This window comes from Athene cunicularia, assembly GCF_003259725.1.
Source record: "Athene cunicularia isolate RWA chromosome 1 unlocalized genomic scaffold, athCun1 chr1_part1, whole genome shotgun sequence".
Lineage (NCBI taxonomy): Eukaryota > Metazoa > Chordata > Aves > Strigiformes > Strigidae > Athene > Athene cunicularia.
Genome location: NW_020799091.1, coordinates 106,814,136 through 106,832,534, shown reverse-complemented (window position 1 = coordinate 106,832,534; position 18,399 = coordinate 106,814,136). Strand labels below are relative to the sequence as shown.

The 18,399-nt window shown below is 36.2% G+C and overlaps 1 protein-coding gene across 1 annotated transcript in view; it reads right to left on the bottom strand.

Annotated features, from left to right (window-relative positions):
• Nucleotides 1–18,399, bottom strand: part of ROBO2 (roundabout guidance receptor 2) — a 1,105,399-nt gene that overhangs the window by 1,068,677 nt on the left and 18,323 nt on the right. The window lies entirely within an intron of this gene.

Below are 18,399 nucleotides of genomic sequence, written 5' to 3'. Positions count from 1 at the left end.
CTGCCATTAATGCCATTGTCAGCACAGTTTCATATATCAGATCATGATAATTAGCAACACAAACTTCTGATCTCTGATATAGGAATTTTCACCAATTAACAAGTTAACAGTTAATTAGGTTTAAAACAAAAAAAAAAAAATCTCATCATCATTTGATGCTTGTGCAGCCTGAAATTCTCAAATACACTGCAGTAGTTTAGTTGCAAAGAGCAAGGCAGGTAAGGTGCTATGAAACAGGGTAGATTGAAAACTTCGGCATCTACGAGGTGATGTGAAACAACAGGCAGATGTCAATATTACAACTGATAATGATACAGCAGAATTAATTTTCACTTTCCTTAAAGGAAAGCTCCACCTAGGGTTAGCCCCCCCCCCCAGCTCTATTCTGTGTTTTGTTATATTTATTAAACCAAGAGCCATCTAAAGAACAAGTTATCTAAGCCAACAGCCATACAAGAGAATTGCTCACAACCAGAAGTAGGTAGACTTACCTAGCTGGACATGTCACAAAATGTCAAGTACCTATAGTGACACATTTAAAGTGGTTATGTATTTTTGTTGCAGAAGTCAGAGGCTAAAGTGAATCTAACTATGAAACGTGAAAAGGCTAGCTCAGAAAAATGCAGTATGTTTGGGTTTATTTATGACTTGAATAATCATCTGTGTCAAATGGTCAAAAAAAAAAAGTGATTTTTTGGTTTGTGAAAACTATTATTTTAAAATTAATTTTAAAGTAACTATTATGGTGAGTGGATAAAGAGAGCTCCACCACCACTTTGTACTCAAGTCACAGTAAAGGAGAAAAATGAGCAGGCTTAATCTAACTTGGGAAACACAGCTGTTCTTCTGCATTTCAGCAATCTGAAAAGTAAGGCTGAAAAACACCAAAGCAAAGAGTTTGCTCAAACTATACATTCCTTTACTTCATACAGCAATTTAGACATGTCATCTTTTCCCCTAGGGACTGGATTTCCTCCAAACTTCTAACAGATGAAGGCTGTCTCTAAGGTGCTCCTTTCTCCCCTTTCAGAAGAAAAAATGTGTTTAAATATTCAGCCTAACTTTAGTATTATTATACAAATTTGGTAACTTCATAATAAAAGCAGAATTTCAGTAGTTCATGTGCATATCCTTAGAATCACTGTACTAACAAACCCCAGCACCATCTGCAAAGGATTGTCAGATTAATTAGGACTGCATTCATCTATCTGAACTACTTCTGTTTGTGCTCCTTAAATTCTCTTACTGTGTTGGTAGAAAGGGTAAAGGCACGTTTACATTTTCAGAGTCAGTTTTGCCAATGCTGTTTAGCCTTAAACAGGCATAACATGCTAAAAGAAGGTTAAACCATTCATATCGAAGGTATATTTAATGTGTCTGTTTCTTTCCTTAAAGAGCCAAATATCACATGATTTACAAGGTACTACAGACATTCAGAGGCTATGTTCTGCTTTTCCAATCCCACCATAACACAGGACAGAAAAAGAGGAAAAAGTAGTCTATGTGTTGTTAACATGCCCCATGTCAGTTGTTAACCACCCACGAATGCAATCTCCCACCATAACACCTCCTGACATACTTGTGAGACAGATGAATTCAGGACTCTAACATGCATATATAGAGCTTGGGTTGCAGTAAGAGTTGCCAGATATCCACTACCTAGGCGATGATACCATAACAAGTTGCAATTACCATATTTTCATATTCAGGAGAGGCAAGAAAGTCTGTTTTACCACCACTATATACAAAAGTTAAATATTTGTTTTTAAGCAAAATGACTTGTTTGCAAATCAGTCAAGTAGCTTTCTACCATAATCTTTTCCTGTTATCATATTCATCATTGTGCAAAGGATGTCTGGGTATGGATCTTCAGTTACATGAATCTGACAAAGTTTCCAAGTATAGGAGCTAGTTCTTTAAATTCAAACCGTTGATAAACTCAAATGTTCATCTCTAGAGGTCCCACACATAGTCCACAATGTTCTAACAGCAACATCATGTTCATCCCCTCAAAGTGAAAGGCAGGAGAGAACAAACCCCATAATCTTACTTCTAAATTAACTTTGAATTTCATTTGGAAAAACAGGGAACAACTACTTCCTTACAGACTTACTTTCATTTTAATTAACCAGAACAATTGAAGCATAGCTTCTTAAAAGCCTCTTACTTAAGATCTCCCACAGTGGAAGTTTTTTACTATCTGCTGAACAACATTAAGTCTTGAAAAACTTCTAGCTGCATCATCTGCTGGACAATACTACTGTGTAGTGTACACAGTATCTTCTAAGCCGTCATGACTTCAAAAAGTGTAATTTAAGTTCTGTTTTTCAACCCTGATTATTCCAAATAAAACTGTAGATTGCAAAAGAGAAAATATCCCCTCCTGACCATTCCAAATTTATAGAAGCACTATTTAAAATCTGCTTTCTTTATAGAATTTATTCATTTTTTAAAAGTCAAACATTAATGGTAACCATTATTTAATAAAAGCTTTTTTTTTTTTTTTTTTAGGAACATGCATTTGTCACACACTGCAAGAGGTGCATCACCATATGAAGTAAAATGTAATGGTTCCATCCAGTGGTCATCTTTAGCATTGCAGACCTAAAATCAGAAAGTAAAACCGAAGGAAATCTTTGCACTGAACTAATTAGAAATGACCCAACAGCATGGGAAAGAGCAGAAGCGACTTGCTGAATTCACACGGTGTTTAATAATGCATTAGCATGACCATATAACAATTATAAAATATCTTTCTATTTGTAAAATACAATAAAAGAAAACACATTTACCTGTTACGAGCATTTTGTAGTCACAATACAAAATAAAAATTTTACTGAATTTAACTACTTCGTACAAAAATACTTCTAGTGTGATATTATGAAAAACTCTCAATTTCAAAAACCTGTCTTCACTTTCCTGTTTTTTGTAACATGCAGCATACAGAGGAAACAATACAGAGTTCACTATGCTAAAAAATACAAAAGAAGAGACAAAGAGACTCTCTCCTAGGAGATTTCAGCATTGTTTATGTCCCCCAAATGTTTCAGCTGAAAGTGTCAACTCCAGATGTATTGGTCACAGATGACTGATAGCAACTTCTGTAGCACAGATAACTGGGGAAAAAAATACCTTTTTTATCACTGACGCACGGTTCCTTCAGCATTTGGGAAAAAAAAAAAAAAAAAAAACAACAACAACAAACAAACCTGTCAATGGAGTCTATTTGGTATCTTAAATGAAAAAGCAAATATTTCTCATATGCACGTGCACACAGATAATGGTCACAGAAAAAACCCAATGGATTTTGCCAAATTGCTCACAGATTAGAAGTACAGAGCAGGAACAGACAAAGCACAGCAGCTGTGCCATGTTCTACAGGCTCAGGTAGTACACTGCACATTTTGTCATGTTAGCAACTTTCACCACTGCATTCATAAATATTAGATGCTATTAACTCCTTCTGGTGTCCTTCCTCTGACAGCAACAGTTTCTGCTTGCCCTGTTTCAGGTCATTAAGATCAGTCAAATTCACAAGACACACAGATCATGACCTTGTCAAATCCAGTCATTCAAAAGACAGCTTCAGTTAGGGAAAAAAACAGAATGTGAACTGCTATTTTCATGTTCCCTATGTACTGGCACAGGCATAGTGTCTTTGTTATTAAATAGGCATAACATACTCACCCACAACTGGTCTTCTCTATTCCAGCAACCCATATGGTGCCATTCATCTTTTCACCCTCTCCTCCCCTTTTTTTGAGGCACTTTGAGTTGAAATCCATCAGATCCAAGCACAGAATGAATTATGAATAAAGATTTCTTCACACTCATTTCTCCCTATAAGCCCTGCCACTAACCTTAAGAGTCATTTCCCTATTCAAAGATCAGCAAGAAAAGTTTCCCAGAGTGTAATGGTGCTAGCACTACTGATGCTTTTATACCAGCAGCTCAACTTTCTGTGAAGTGACAGCTTCTGCTTCACTTCTAAGTAGCCTGCAAGTATTTCTTTCAGAAGATAACTATCAAATGAACAACAGTCCACCACTACCTGCAAACTATGTCCCAGAGGCTAGCCACCATTCTATATTTTACACTAGGAAGTATATCTTACTAAAGTAGGGAAAAATTCAAGGTTGCTTAAAGTTCAGTGCAACTTTTTGATTCGAGAAAGATTTGCCAAGTTCAACCTCTGGGAGGAGCGTACAGTTCAGGCTTGAACAGCAGGGAGATAGAGAGAGCAGGCTGAACTGCTGAAGTAACAAAATTGTAACACAAAAGCCATTAAAAAAAATTACTAGTTATTGTCTTCTCCAGGGCAAGCAACCTGACTGGGATTTGAACAAACACAATTATTTCTATCTCAACAAATCCCTATCAACAAGGCATGGAGCAAGGGGGAATGTATTATTGAATTTCAGAATTAAAGGAGGATCACCTCAGGACCTAGATTATCCTTCCAGTAGCAGATCCCCATAGGAGGAACTGCTATGACACAAACCTCTATTTCCCAGTTCACTCCAAGCCCCCCAGGGCCCCTACCACTCTAGGATACAGGGTCTGGTCTCTCTGCAAATGACAGGCACCACAGAGGTTCCCCAAGCACTCTGCATTTTTTATTTATCTGCAACACGTCCCCAGCCTAGTACCTGGGCATCTTAACATCTCACAGCTATACATGAAATATATTCAAGTGAAGCACTAGGCATAGATACATCCACAAAGGGCACATCAATTCAAATGCACAGCATTGATAAGTCTTAGTATTTGGGCACCTTGTAGCCTAGACACAGCTCTGAAATGAGACAATCAAAAAGTAATAAAGACTTCAGCAACCACTACTCTGCCTAAACAGGAGCCTATAATAAGCAGGTTTTCACCTCTCCAGATGTTAACTCTCACACCTGCTTCTACAACTCTGACCTACAGGAACAAACCTTTAACTAAAACCATGGACCCTTCTCTGAAATTCAGCACATAAACACTTACTTCAGAACCTTAAAAAAAGTGTGAAGCCTTTAAACACATGGGTGGGGAGGGGAATGTTAAATAATACTACCAATACTGCATGAAATACAGTAAAAATGAACAAAACAGTCCTTGAAACGGGGACTGAAGATTTCCTCACAAGAAAGAGAGCAGCAATCTTTACTCAATCTCACAGACCAGGGAATATTTTTCAACTCCTTTATATTAAGTAGAACAGCTTTCAGAGGTCTACATATGGGGTAATTAAAGATCTTTCCTGGAGCAATACCCTTTTAGAGATATCATTTTTGGTGAACACAAGTAATACAAAAAGGGAAGTGAGCCCTGGGCTTCAGTTGACTGGAGACAATCAATAAACTTTCTGTCAACCAAGTCTGAAGTGCAGCATTTAACTACTTATAATGTTGTGTGTGTGTGTGTGTGTGTGTGTGTGTGTATATATATATATATATATGTATGTATGTTGATGTTTTCATTTTTATGTAACTTGGTATGTTTTGATAAACGCATAAAAGGATTATTTCCCACAGGCCTCCAAATATGACTTTTATTGATGGGTTAAGTAATGAATTAGCACTGTAAGGTAAAAAAGATAGTTCAGATTTATCAGGCAATGAGCTTCACACAGTACCAGAAGGTACCATCCTATCAAGAATAGAGCAGGTATTCCAAGATGCTCTTGGAATGCAGTAGTTTGAATAGTTAACAAGCATCATAATTTCATTTCTCTATTTCCTTGGATTAAAAATAAAATCCTCCTGTCAACATCAGAAGTATTTTTGTAACAAATGCTTCCTCTCTAATCAGGGATTCTTCTAGACAGTTTATTTATGACACTGAAAATTCATTTCTGTTTATACTGATATTTTGCAATCATTCCTTAATTAACTACTTCAGAGAAAAATAACCCCCACTGATCTTTTTTTTTTTTTATATCAAAACTTGAGTGAAAGCATCATACAAATTACTGAAGCTGTCAATATACTGTATAGTAAATACATTTTCATATAACCAACATCTAAAAATTCATACTCTACACTTCAGAGATTGGGCAGCACTTATTTTTATTCCCTTATAATTTAACATTTTCTAAATTATCTTTGTTTAGAGAAAAAATATATGACAAAAACTCTACAATACAAGGGAAAACATTAAGGCTTCAGAGACTAGTGCTAATAAACAATAGTAGACCAAAGACTATAACCTTAACCTGGGTTTAACCTCCCCTCAACACTGTTTAACCAGGCTGATAAGAAATGTAGCTATTTAACATTCCTTCCCTAGAAGATGTTTCCTTTGGTATGGATCCAGTCCACTTCAGAAAGGGTGACTTCAGGGCAAACACTTATTTGTGGGACCCCAGTCCAATTTCTTGCACACATTTAACAGTATGAGAGAAAGGAAAAAGCAGCAGTATGAGAGAAAGGAAAAAGCAGCAGTATGAGAGAAAGGAAAAAGCAGCAGTATGAGAGAAAGGAAAAAGCAGCAAGTTATTTCAGGATAACTGCTACTTTAAGGCCCAGATTCCAATACTGCCAGAGAATGTTTAGTGGATGTTTAGGATGCTAAGTGAATCACACAAACCAAATGTTGAGAGACAATGAGAAAGATCTGGTTTCCTCTTTTTCCGGTTCCCCAATTTGATGTCCTGTGATATGAACTCACGAGCACTAGAATTCAGAAATAAAGGCCCAAAGTTTAATGTTTTGTGCCTAAAAAGAACCTGACAAAAAGTGCCCATCCTGACAGCATCTTGGTTGTCTCAGATTCAGCACTCAAAATAGAGGAGATACTTGATTTTAATCTCATTCTGCCTTTATTGCTTGCTTGTAAAAGATAGCTAAAACTTGCACAGCTCAAGGGTGTTGTGAAGGTAAGTTAATTATTTGGGAAGAAGATATTCAGATATTAGTGATGCATATCATGAAAAACCTCAGGGGAAAAGAATCATTTTGACTTCAGAGTAACAGTCTGAATAAAATGCAGGAAATAAGGCCTGAGGCCAGACATTGTACAAAATACTGAACATCTGTTCATTAAACAAACCTTGTCCATCTCACAAACTGAATAAGGCAAGAATACACTGGAAAAAAAAAATAGCACGGGATAACATAATTAAAGACTACTGTATAACATACAACTGGAAGAAAACTTCTGTTGCAAGATTACTAACCATACTTGACTAAAACTCATTTTCCTTTTAATAATTCTACTGCATGAAACATCCTTGTTTACTTCTTCAGAATTAAAAACAAAGCCCATGTCTTGTGTGACCACTTTATTAATAATGTTTGAAACTCATGTACAACAAACAGACCTCTTCCCCCTGAGCTGGTGGAGTAAGTGGTAGCAGTTGTTACACTGGGCTTTTGAGGATAGGTTTGGCCAGAAAGTTTTCACACATTTGCTGACAATGAGAGTCAAGAACATGGAGTGTCACTGTGTGCTCTGGAAGGCTTCCTGCTCTTTTGGCAACAGACTTTTCAAAACATTCAGTTCTTTCCAATAAACTGTGTCATCTACCCCATAACAGAAATCAAGGTTGATCATATGTTGGTTCCCCCCCCCCCCCTTCCCAAATCTCAATTTTCCAATTCTCCGCTGATTGTTAAAAATGCAGCATCCCCTTCTAGACTACTCAAGCTCGTCCCACTCTTTTGAACTACATCACTTAGTTCTATTAGTTTTTTTAGTTCTCTATCCTGTATTCCTCAGGCTAGCCTGCTTATGTTCATTTTCATCTCCATCAATACCTACACTTTTTTCCTAGGCACCAGCTAACTGTGGCACTTACTCTGAGAATCAATACTCCTAGCCTCAGTCTCCCATGTGTTCCCATTTAGCTGGAGCTACCTTGAAATCTCTTGACATATATTCTCCCCCCCCATCCTATACCCCCTTCTTATTCCAGGTATCTTTGACAGAGTGCCATCTGGCTGCCATTCTTTATGTATAAGGTAGGGTCCAATTCAGAGTCAGTTTCAAACTCATTTCTAGCCCAGCTTTTCTTCTCCTTCCCCTAGATCTGTTTCTTCTAGTATGCTTTCAGCTTGGGATTTCTCACATATTGCTTAGGTGTTTACAGCAGACAGTAAAGAAAGATCTCATCTAGCTAAGTACTGAAGCAAATTACTAATATTTACATTCAATATTTAATAAAATATTTAACTTCAACTTTGAACTGAAAAAAAAAATCAGAAGTTTCCCCCCTCCCAAACATATATGAGAATACAAAGCAAACTTAAGATAAGCTTTCAAAATGGAAATATATTCATATTCACAGCACTATTTTACCAATACATGTAAAGCCTGAATCTTACTGATAGTTTTCAATGAACAGTTGCTGAGACTCAGCAAATGGCCTGCTGTACAGGGAAGATGAACACCCATTTGCATGGTAGTAACCATAAAGTGACATTATACTTTATTCCAAATGCATTTTGAAATATGTCAAAGTAGTAGTATTAACAGTACTTCATGATGCTAAGCCAGGCCTCAGAAGGAAGATGCTATTAAAGAAAAAAGCCATGCAGCAACTTGTCAGGCACGCATTGCTTTCCTTGAAATGCCTTTCAGAAGGTTGGGTGTTCAAGGCAGTTAATGTGAACGTCCAGACCCAGGTGAAATCACACATGCACTGCCTGAATGCAGGAACCAGTCTGAAAAATACAGGCACAAGACAGTGCAGCAGGACCTCTTTTTTTAAAAGACAGAAAGAGCAATACTAAAAGCTGATGGGAGCCAGGGCAGGAAAGAGGAGCAAGGCTTTGAACTTGCAAGGCAGTGGCAGGAAGGTAAAGTTGCCTCACCCAAAGGAACACTTTTCTTCCCTATGCTACGAGAAAAGGGAAGCAGGGCAGGTCAGCTGCCTCCTGGGAGGTCCCAGCCCCATACTGGGGGTTCCTTCACTCCCCCAGGATCAGTCTTCACTTCCTCACTGTCTAAGCCCATTCCCCAAGTGAACTGCCGCATCCCCCCAAGTAGCAGACTCTCCAAACATCCACTCTGGGAGACAGCTGCACGGTCCCCGTGCCCCTCGCCTGGTGCCAAGGGAAAGTCCTGCAGCTCATGCACTTGCATGCTGATGTGACAGCCAGCAGCTCACAAACGAAGCCCTGGGAAAAATCAAAGCTCCTCAAGGAGCTTCATACAGTGCAGCAGAGGCATTTTGATAGGGCATATCAATGCTAGCTGCCATACTGTGGGCACTGCAGAGGCAATGGCTAGCATTACCTTCAGGAAACTTCCATCAGCTCTTCTGGTGGATTTCTGAATTTCAGAGGACTTAATCCATGGTAGCATCAGGCATGACAAAAAGACCGATATTATGTTTCAGAGCATCTAAGCATCTTACAAACATATCTTACACCTTTTAAAACAAGATCCTGAATAATTTAGAAGTTATTTAAAGCATGGCAGTACAGAAAACCAAGTCAAAGAAAGTGCAACTCACACAATGAAGTCAGCTGTTTCTCTCTTCTGCTTTCATCAACACTGTAGTTTTTTGACTCAGATACATTAATACCATATTTCCTTTCAGGATTTCCAGCCATAAATTCTGTAAAGTATTGTTTGTACATGTGCAAACGTACAGCTTCAAGTCAGCAAGCATGGCTGGTCAGGCATTTAGCAGGACAATCTGAAATCCAGGCAGAAAAGTAGAATAAAGTTCAGGAAGAAAAACTAAGAAGAAAGACTGGGTTCACACCCAGGTTATCCTTGGAGTTTGCAGTGGCTCCTATTTATCGCAAAAATCAGTCCATCCAAAAAAGACTAAATCACAACATGATAAAAGTTTTTACAATAATATTAATTTTCAGAAGTCCAGACTTCAGTAGGTTTGGTGGGTTTCCCCCCTCATTAAGAAGTATTCTTTTTAGAAAAATTGGCTGAGAAAGCTGTCCTAATTAATATTCAGTTCAGTGATTAAGCACTCTCCCAAGTGACCTATATGTGTAATAGCATCAAGTACCACCTGCTCAAACTGTTGTTTTGCAGCGAAATATTAATCCCTCGTACCTTCTGTTACCAAGCTTGGATGCCATCTGAAATTCAAAAGGGAATGATTCATTGTAGATGCTTTGTAAACTCACTGAAATTTATACCAGAATGTAGCAATTATGTACAAATAATTCGAAATAATGTAGGACAAAAAGCCCTTTACAAAATTTTAGATAATTTATCACATTTGAGGTTTATTTCATATCATGTACCGTATAAATAACGTGCATCTCAGTGGAAATTGAATTTTTTCTTTTAAATAAACCTTGCATACTTTCTATAAGCAATTGTAGGGAATATAGCTATCAAATTGCTTGTGTCTGTTCCTTAAAGAAGAGGTGTTGAGTGTTTTTCATTAAAATCTATTTCTTCAAAAGTGCTGGCATAGAAGGCTGCACTTCTTTCCTTCACACAAGCTTGAATTTGTCCTTAGTATAAAATACATTAATAACTATATTTTTAAAATGCACTATGGGTGGAAAAAATCCTTATATTTCAGCCAACATTATACCTAGCATGCAACCAAAATTGCATTACTTAAGACATGTTTGTGCTATCGATGGCACACAAATGGAAGGGTAAAAAGAAACAGAATCAGATAATTGGCAGAGTAACAAATCCAAAGGTCAACATCTGACTTCTCTGACTTCACATGAGTCTGCCTATTTCACGCAAGACTTTATTAAAAAAAAAAATATCCTCACATGCTTTCTGCCTTGGCACTACATATGTAAGAGACCTTCAGACCTCAGCTTCAGTCCACATTGGTAAGGAACACATCTTACATAAGATCTGAAGTCAGGAAATGAACCAACAGAGTTACACATACAAAGGAAATTTTTTAAGTAACCTAAGCAGCTCCTTATGTAGGAAAACATTTTAATTTCTTTGAAGGTTTTCTCAGTATATTCCTAAATATTTGTGCAATAACACAACTTTTCCTTGTCCTGTGTAAGTTGGGGTCAAACTGAGGCAAGTGAACTGTACATAAATTATGCATAAACAGAATTTTCTAAGACCACAAATTCTGCACTTAAAGACAGAACGAATTAATAGCATAAAGCAATGGATTCTACAGTAGGATAAAATTTATTACAATTAAATAATAAATTAAGAAGCAAAATCAATCTTTGAAATAGTCACATCATTACTAAGATGTCTTTCTTGACATAATGACAGAGGGGACTTCAGGGCTCAAAAAACCCAGACTGTATCTAAAGGAGCTTGCAAGAGAACTCAGTTTGGGCTTAGCAGTGCCAACAGCATCAATGTACAGCAGTACAGAAGATACACTTCTAAAACTTGTACCAACATAAACTTAGTTTCTCAGTCCTCCTCTGTAAAATGGGTTGCGCTGTACTTCATCTTATTGGAGTCCTGAGAAACTAACACCTTAAAGATTTGTGACAGATTCTGTTATTATATTAATACATGCAATCTGAGTACCTACACCTTGTATAAACGTAATATATCAGAGGAATTATTTTGTTTACACAGCTTTACATCTGTTGCAGCTAATATTTGGGAGTTAGTGATGAAAGCCAAACAAAAACCTTGAGAAGCAGAACAAAAAAAGCAAAGATTCTGAGTGCCTTAACTATCATGATTATTATCCTCCCACCATCCAACTAGAGCATACTGAGTTATGTGTTCATGAGGCTCTCATGTTATGTGATTTTTATAGAAGAATGTAGGCTGGTTGTAAAAGGCATGCAAAATAGAACTGTCCAAGAGATTTTTTGAAGCATGTATTCAGATAGATTTTTATCATTTTGAATTGAAGCAATTGAACCAAATGAATGAGATGTATAAAGACTTTTTTAAAAAGAGATAAATGGGAATTACAAAAAGAGGTCTCAAAGGTTAATTGCAGCTGAATCCTTACCTACTCACCTTTTCTGAGTTGTGAATAGTAGTGACTTTGTAGATTGGCACAAACCAAATATATATAGAGAAAGACTCACTTGCCAACTGGGACAACGTGGCTGAGATGACTAATGGGGTGAATTCTCCCAGCCATCCCCACTCTTTGTTGAACAAAAGGACAAAGAGCTCATGAAAGAGCCCTCAAATTTTCATGTTTGTCTATATCTCAGGCATTCAAGGTGATCCATGGCAGCTTCAGTTCAACTTAAATATTATGTTTTAAACTGTGAAGATTGCAGGAGGCAATGAGAGGCCTTACTGTCCACAACCATCCCAGCAGAAGGACTGAGAGACCCAAATTTGTTTCAAGATCAACTCGATTTTAGGACCGTATTTTCTATCATTTCAAAATGGATTAATACTGTAGATTTTCACTATGTAGCAATATCCTCCAGATATATAAATAGTAGGACATATTCCAATTTCTGTATTAATAGTGGAGCGTGTTTGTTTATTTTCACAATAAGTAAATAACACTACATTATGTGAAGTCTCCAGACAGTAATGCTTCGTGGAAATTGAGAGAGATTTGAAGATTTGAAGTTTTCCAACAAATTACCATTGAAATATACCTTACCAATTGCTTACCAATGTGGATCGAAGCCGAAAGTTTTAACTCAGATTAAAGTATACAATAACTATTTTTTTAACAGGTTAAACATAATTTTCTTAAGACATGCAAAATACGTACTTTGAACTTTCAAGCCTAATAAAATCAGAAGTCAGACAAACCGTGCATTCAATAAAGTATAATGAAAAGACACATGAAAAAGAAATCCAATTATTATGTATTTAGTTCATGCTACTGCATTATTTTGTTTTCAGTTTTGACTAAAAAGTTTGTAACAAGTCATCTGATAGCTATTGGTTATCTGCTAGCTTTTATGGATCATAATTCAAGCAAAAGGCTTTGCTTTCAATGAAATTTTCCCTTGTCTATGCATTTCAAAGAACCAAAATAGGAATAGTAAATTTTCAAGTAAAATGGGACTCAAATGGGATTTTCTGGAGTATTTTGCCAATGCTAATAAGACAATTTACTGAAGCGTTTCTAGAAGTTCACCATTTCTCACCCACATATGTGAAAATCATCACTGCTATTCAAAGGGGTATTACATTATTTACAATTATTTGAATATTATTTGAATTGCCTACCTGAAAGGCACAGACCTATCTTGGAGATAGCACTAAATATATCAGACAACCATTCAAAAAGTACAATTTTTTATGTTTATATTTCAGCTGTAACAATAAATGGTAGAAATATTATCCATTATCAAGTCTGTTCTAATACTAGTATCAACCTTGCTCATCCAGCAGAGAAAAGCAGAGCAAGATACTCACTAATGAAGTAGCAAAAAAGCCTTCCCTCACCCTCTGGCTTTTGTGAGGTGCTGCAAACCTTTTAGGAAAGTAAGTAATACATTAAAAAAATTACCCAAATGCAACCTGAGTGTACAGAGCTGTATCAAGCCCAACTAACTTATTTGTATAAAAGCTGAAATTTCTTCAGAACTGCTCTGAAAAGGAAAGGGAAAGGGAAAAATAAAAATCTGACAGTCACTAGATGTTGTGAAGTCATTGAACACGCACAGGAGACAAGCTTAGAAGCACTGAAAAAGTCTTTTCTCTACAGCTAGTGAATGACAGCTTGCTTTCTATCTTAAACTAGAGTTATGTACTGCAATAGAACTCCGTATCTCCACAGACACACACACACGCACTGTAATATTCCTCTTATTCCTAAAGTAGTGTCTCAAGTCAAAAAGTACCAAGGTGAGATACAGATACTTCACATAATATTTTCCTGTATGAAAAAAAAAAAATATATAAATATATATATATATATATATATATATATATATATCTCTATCTCCAATAAGTGGTTTTGAATTCCACAAAACACATAAAATAACTTCCCTGTAAAAAGATACAACACCTAAAGAATGCTGACGCTAACATGGGGCACATGCCTCAGTATCACTGATTTCGGTCAAAGATATACTTGCATTTCATTTATAAGCCTGTGACCTGAAGCCATTTTATGCTGATAAATCTTAAATCTTAATATGTTAAATCACATACACTAAAAATCACATACACTAAAAATACACTAAAAAGGGAAGCCCATTGTGACAATCTATCAAAAGCCTTTCAAACCAAGGCCACAAATGTAACCCTGTTTTTGTTTTCAGTATAACAGTTTTACAGTGACTGTAAATTAATATTAACTGAGAAGGTCCCAGTGAAGTCAACAGAAAGACTCCCCTTAATTTCATGGGTTTATTCTTAATTTCCCCTTAATTTTATCCCTGTTTCCATGCCTAACAGAATCATTAGGATCTTCCCATTAAAATGATTATTTCTTATTTTTCTCCTTAGCAAACTAGTCTTTAAAATGAAGATGACCCAATCAGTCACTTTCAGTTAGTTTTATGGACTATAAATACTACAAACAAACTCAGATAAAGATCTTAGCATGAAAACATTGTTTTGTGAAGTTTACCTCCAGTTCTTTTCCACTTTGTTGTAGGTTAATTTGTGTGACAAAAAAAAATAAGGTGAAACAGCTTTGTTCTAGTATTGCCTTTCCCAGCCACCAGTTACAGGATAAAGAGCTAACTTCTAAAAAGCTTATTTAAGTAGTAATCCACAATATTACCTGCCACTTAGTGGATTCTTTTTCCCTCCTCTTTATCACAACTCCTTTTTCACTTATTGTTTGAAGTTTATATCTAATTCAATATCCAAACACCAAATAACACCACATCACCTTTTCTTGTTTGCAAACACTTCTTATATTCCAAATTATCTGGGCCACAAGCTGGCCAGTCAATGTCAATCTTTGCTGCTTTCCCTCTTTCTGCAAAGGAAGCAAGAAACTCCAACTTCATTCAACTTTATGAGCAACCAGCGCATCATGATGTTGAGCACTCTGCTGCAGCAGATCATTTTTGTTTTCATCCCTCAATTACCAAATGCCAGGAGAAAAGAAGTATTTGAAACAGGAAGACTAATTCAAACTAGCAGAAGCCATTTTAGTCAGTCTGCACAGTTTTATGTAACTATTTCTCATAAGACTTTTAAATGGTTGCCCATCACTTCTCTGAGCACCTGCCACGTATAAATCAACAACTGAGCACTGCAGGGATCACACAACTATACCCACCACATAATTATTATGAACCAGCCTTCTGTTCAAAGATACCTAGCTGTGGTCTTCATGATTGCTAGCAGTAAGACAATTTGGTTTAACGTAACTGTCTCCAGAGTAGGTCAAAGCGTATGGTATACAAACTTCCCAGCACTGAAGGTGATCTTTGGAGACTGTGTTTTTAAGTTGGAAAGTATTTCAATCACAACACACACTAAAGGGAACTAATTTTATCATTCTTAAAGTAACACTTGAACACTTACAACAGTCACAAGGACCCATTTTCAACTTTAATCTAAAATTCTGCACATATTAGAAGTGCATTAAAATACTCTCAACCTAATTGGATTTTTAAAGGGGATGAAAGGTAAATAAATAGGTAAAGGTGGTACAGAGAAGTCTGAAAATTGAAATTCCAGTTTCTGATTTATGAAAAGTAGCACAGCAAATAAGTTAAGTAGCATTTTTTTACCTTGCAACATGAATATTGTCAGCAATTTCAACAATTCAAGTTCAAGCCTACCTTTCCGTCAAAGCAACTTTTCACAAACAGACCTTGCATAGCTCTAACATCAAACATAACACCATACATAACAAAACTATATCCTTTCATTTGGCATTAGATTTGGGTACAGTTCCTTGACAGGGAGAGAGGTCCCCCGCATTACAACCTAGGCAAGAGGATGCCTTGCTGCACAGCTCAGAGGAGACAGCCCCTGGGGGTATCAGACCACTGGGGAAGACAGATGCCCTGGAGATTCTGGGGGGTTTATGTCAGGTACAGTATCTTCTAGCAGAGCTTTCAGGGCCTCCAACTGCACTGCTGATGGAATTTATGGATCAGTAGTTCTAGGAATGATTGCAACCTGTTTCAAAAACTGTATCTTGAGAATTTCTAGTTTCTGAAAAAGGCTTCCATCTAGGACTAGACACATGTGACAAGGTAGTAATCTTTCTTATATAGCACCTCTATAGGAAAACATTTTCAAGCAACATATTACCTAAAAATACCATTATTAGTTTGAAGAAAATGCAGGCATTGCTTAAAATGCAATGTCCTATGTAACAATGTGCTTAGTACTTATTCAAGAAAAACTCTGTTTCAATACTTACATTTTTATTCCCTGCTTTAGTACTCATTTTGTTTACTTAAACATTTCAGCTCCAGTTTGAGCCTTGGCATACTTGTGAAATACCTGTCAGCCTTTTCTAGCTCTTCAAAATGGAAGATCATCCAGTACCAGCCAAACATAGTCAAACATCTTCATGTATATTCTACTTCCTCAACAGCAATGCATCCCATAGTCATTATGATAAAGGATCTGTCCCTGCTCCACCAGGCTGACCAAATATCCAGTTTCCCAATGTAGTAGCAAAACCAAGTTAAAGAAAAACCAAATTGTTTTAAACATTTCATTTTGAGTTTGATTGTTTAGCACAGGGAAACATCTAGATTTAGTCAGAATTTATAAAAGAGAAAATGACACCCGACCTTTGACTTAATTGTCAGGTGCTTAGGAGACTTGTCAAAGATGTAAAGAAGGACAGTCACCAAGGAGGTGATTTTTTTTTAGAAACAGGTGCAGGTATGGAGTACACAATCTCCCCCTAAAAATAGTCCACTGAATGGGAAAGGTCAATAGACAAAAATATAGCAAATAAGGCTTCTATAGTAAGTAAAACAATCATCTTGTGATGGCAGAGAAAGCTAGAACCTAAATTAATTAGGAAATAAGTCATGATCTATCAGAAGTGGAATTCAAAAAATTTTTTGTATGTAGGTAACATAATTGTGAAACCTGAAACACTGTTGCAGGTTGCAAAATATTATGAGAATGACAAAATGATAGGATATATGCTCATCATATATACATAAAGTACTAATATATATATACACACACACTAGCCTGTACTGAGAACACAGAAATAAAATGGTAGACACAAAAGAGTAGATAACTTGCCAGATAGACCAAAGGAGAGCATATTTAAAAGAGTATGTGCTTGGAGCAGTATTACTTTGCAAACAGATTATGAAAAGCCCTTTTGCCCTTTCTGTTCTGTCATGAACTGTAAATTTTGAAAGCAAGATGTGCTCACAGAAACTGTTTATGAAGTAGTTTGAATAACAGCAGCAAATATTAAACAAATTTGTAAAGTTTAAAAAATATTGTTTTTTAAACGTCGTAGCAGGCAATCAAGAAATCACTGTAAAAGTTTGGGCTTTGGGGTTTTGGGTTTTTTTTGTTTTTAAACTGTGAACTGCTATTCTCCAAAGAGTATTGTTGGCAATTATGATAAAGAAATAACAGCATCTAAAAAAATGGTGCAATTTATAGTACACAAAGCAAGAAGTTTTTAGTCAAACATTCAGAACATAACAAAATAACAGAACATAACAAATGATCAGAAAAAGTTACAGGTATTACCATGTAAAAAAAACCTTTATAGAGAGCCTATGAAAGAGTAAGGCTCTCTATCTGGGTATGAAATTTCACACACAAGCTACATTCTCCATTTTGATCTACTATTTAAAGCCTTATTTTGCAAGAGGAATAACAGGGAAAGAAATGAACATGTTATGTCATCATGAACTGCAATAAAATCTCTGTAAGCTTTGCTCAAATGCAAGAACTATCAGGTCCTTAGCTATTTAAGATTTTACATTAAGTTCACTCTAACCAAATTCTGAATTTAGTATAAACTACTCAAGTTTCCTTTCCCATTAGGTTCTGCTATCAGCTCTGGTTACATAAGACCACATTATAGCTACTAGAACAAGCTTTACATATCATGATACATCAGGAGATAATATATGTAGAAAGAATGACTAGGAAAATAACACAAGACTTGTGATATATGGATTCAGTTCTCCTCAGAAACAGTTTTTGTTCTTGTCAAAAGATAAAAACCCAAATGGATTCTGGCTTGCTTTATTATGGACTTGGATGTATAAATGACCACTTTCTACAGTATTTCAAATGGAAAGGAAAGATCTGTGGACACACACCCACAGCAAGAAAGGGACGAGGAGATGCAAGGGGAATGCTTTAGAACTAAATATATATTATAAACTAGTGTGACAAACTAAGTAAAAGCTGAGTTAAATGGATTTTCAATATTTGTGGCTAGAGTCTTCTGAATTAGAATACTTCAGTAATTAGCTCAGATGAAATTACTCATAGGATTACCAATGTCTTCATTAGTAACTGGTCCTTTGGTACGGATTATCACATAAATCTTTTTCCATACTGTATCTAATTGAAAGTAAACAAGTCAAAGCTTGGTGTAAAACCATTCAACATACACAAATTAAACTAGTATTTATGCTA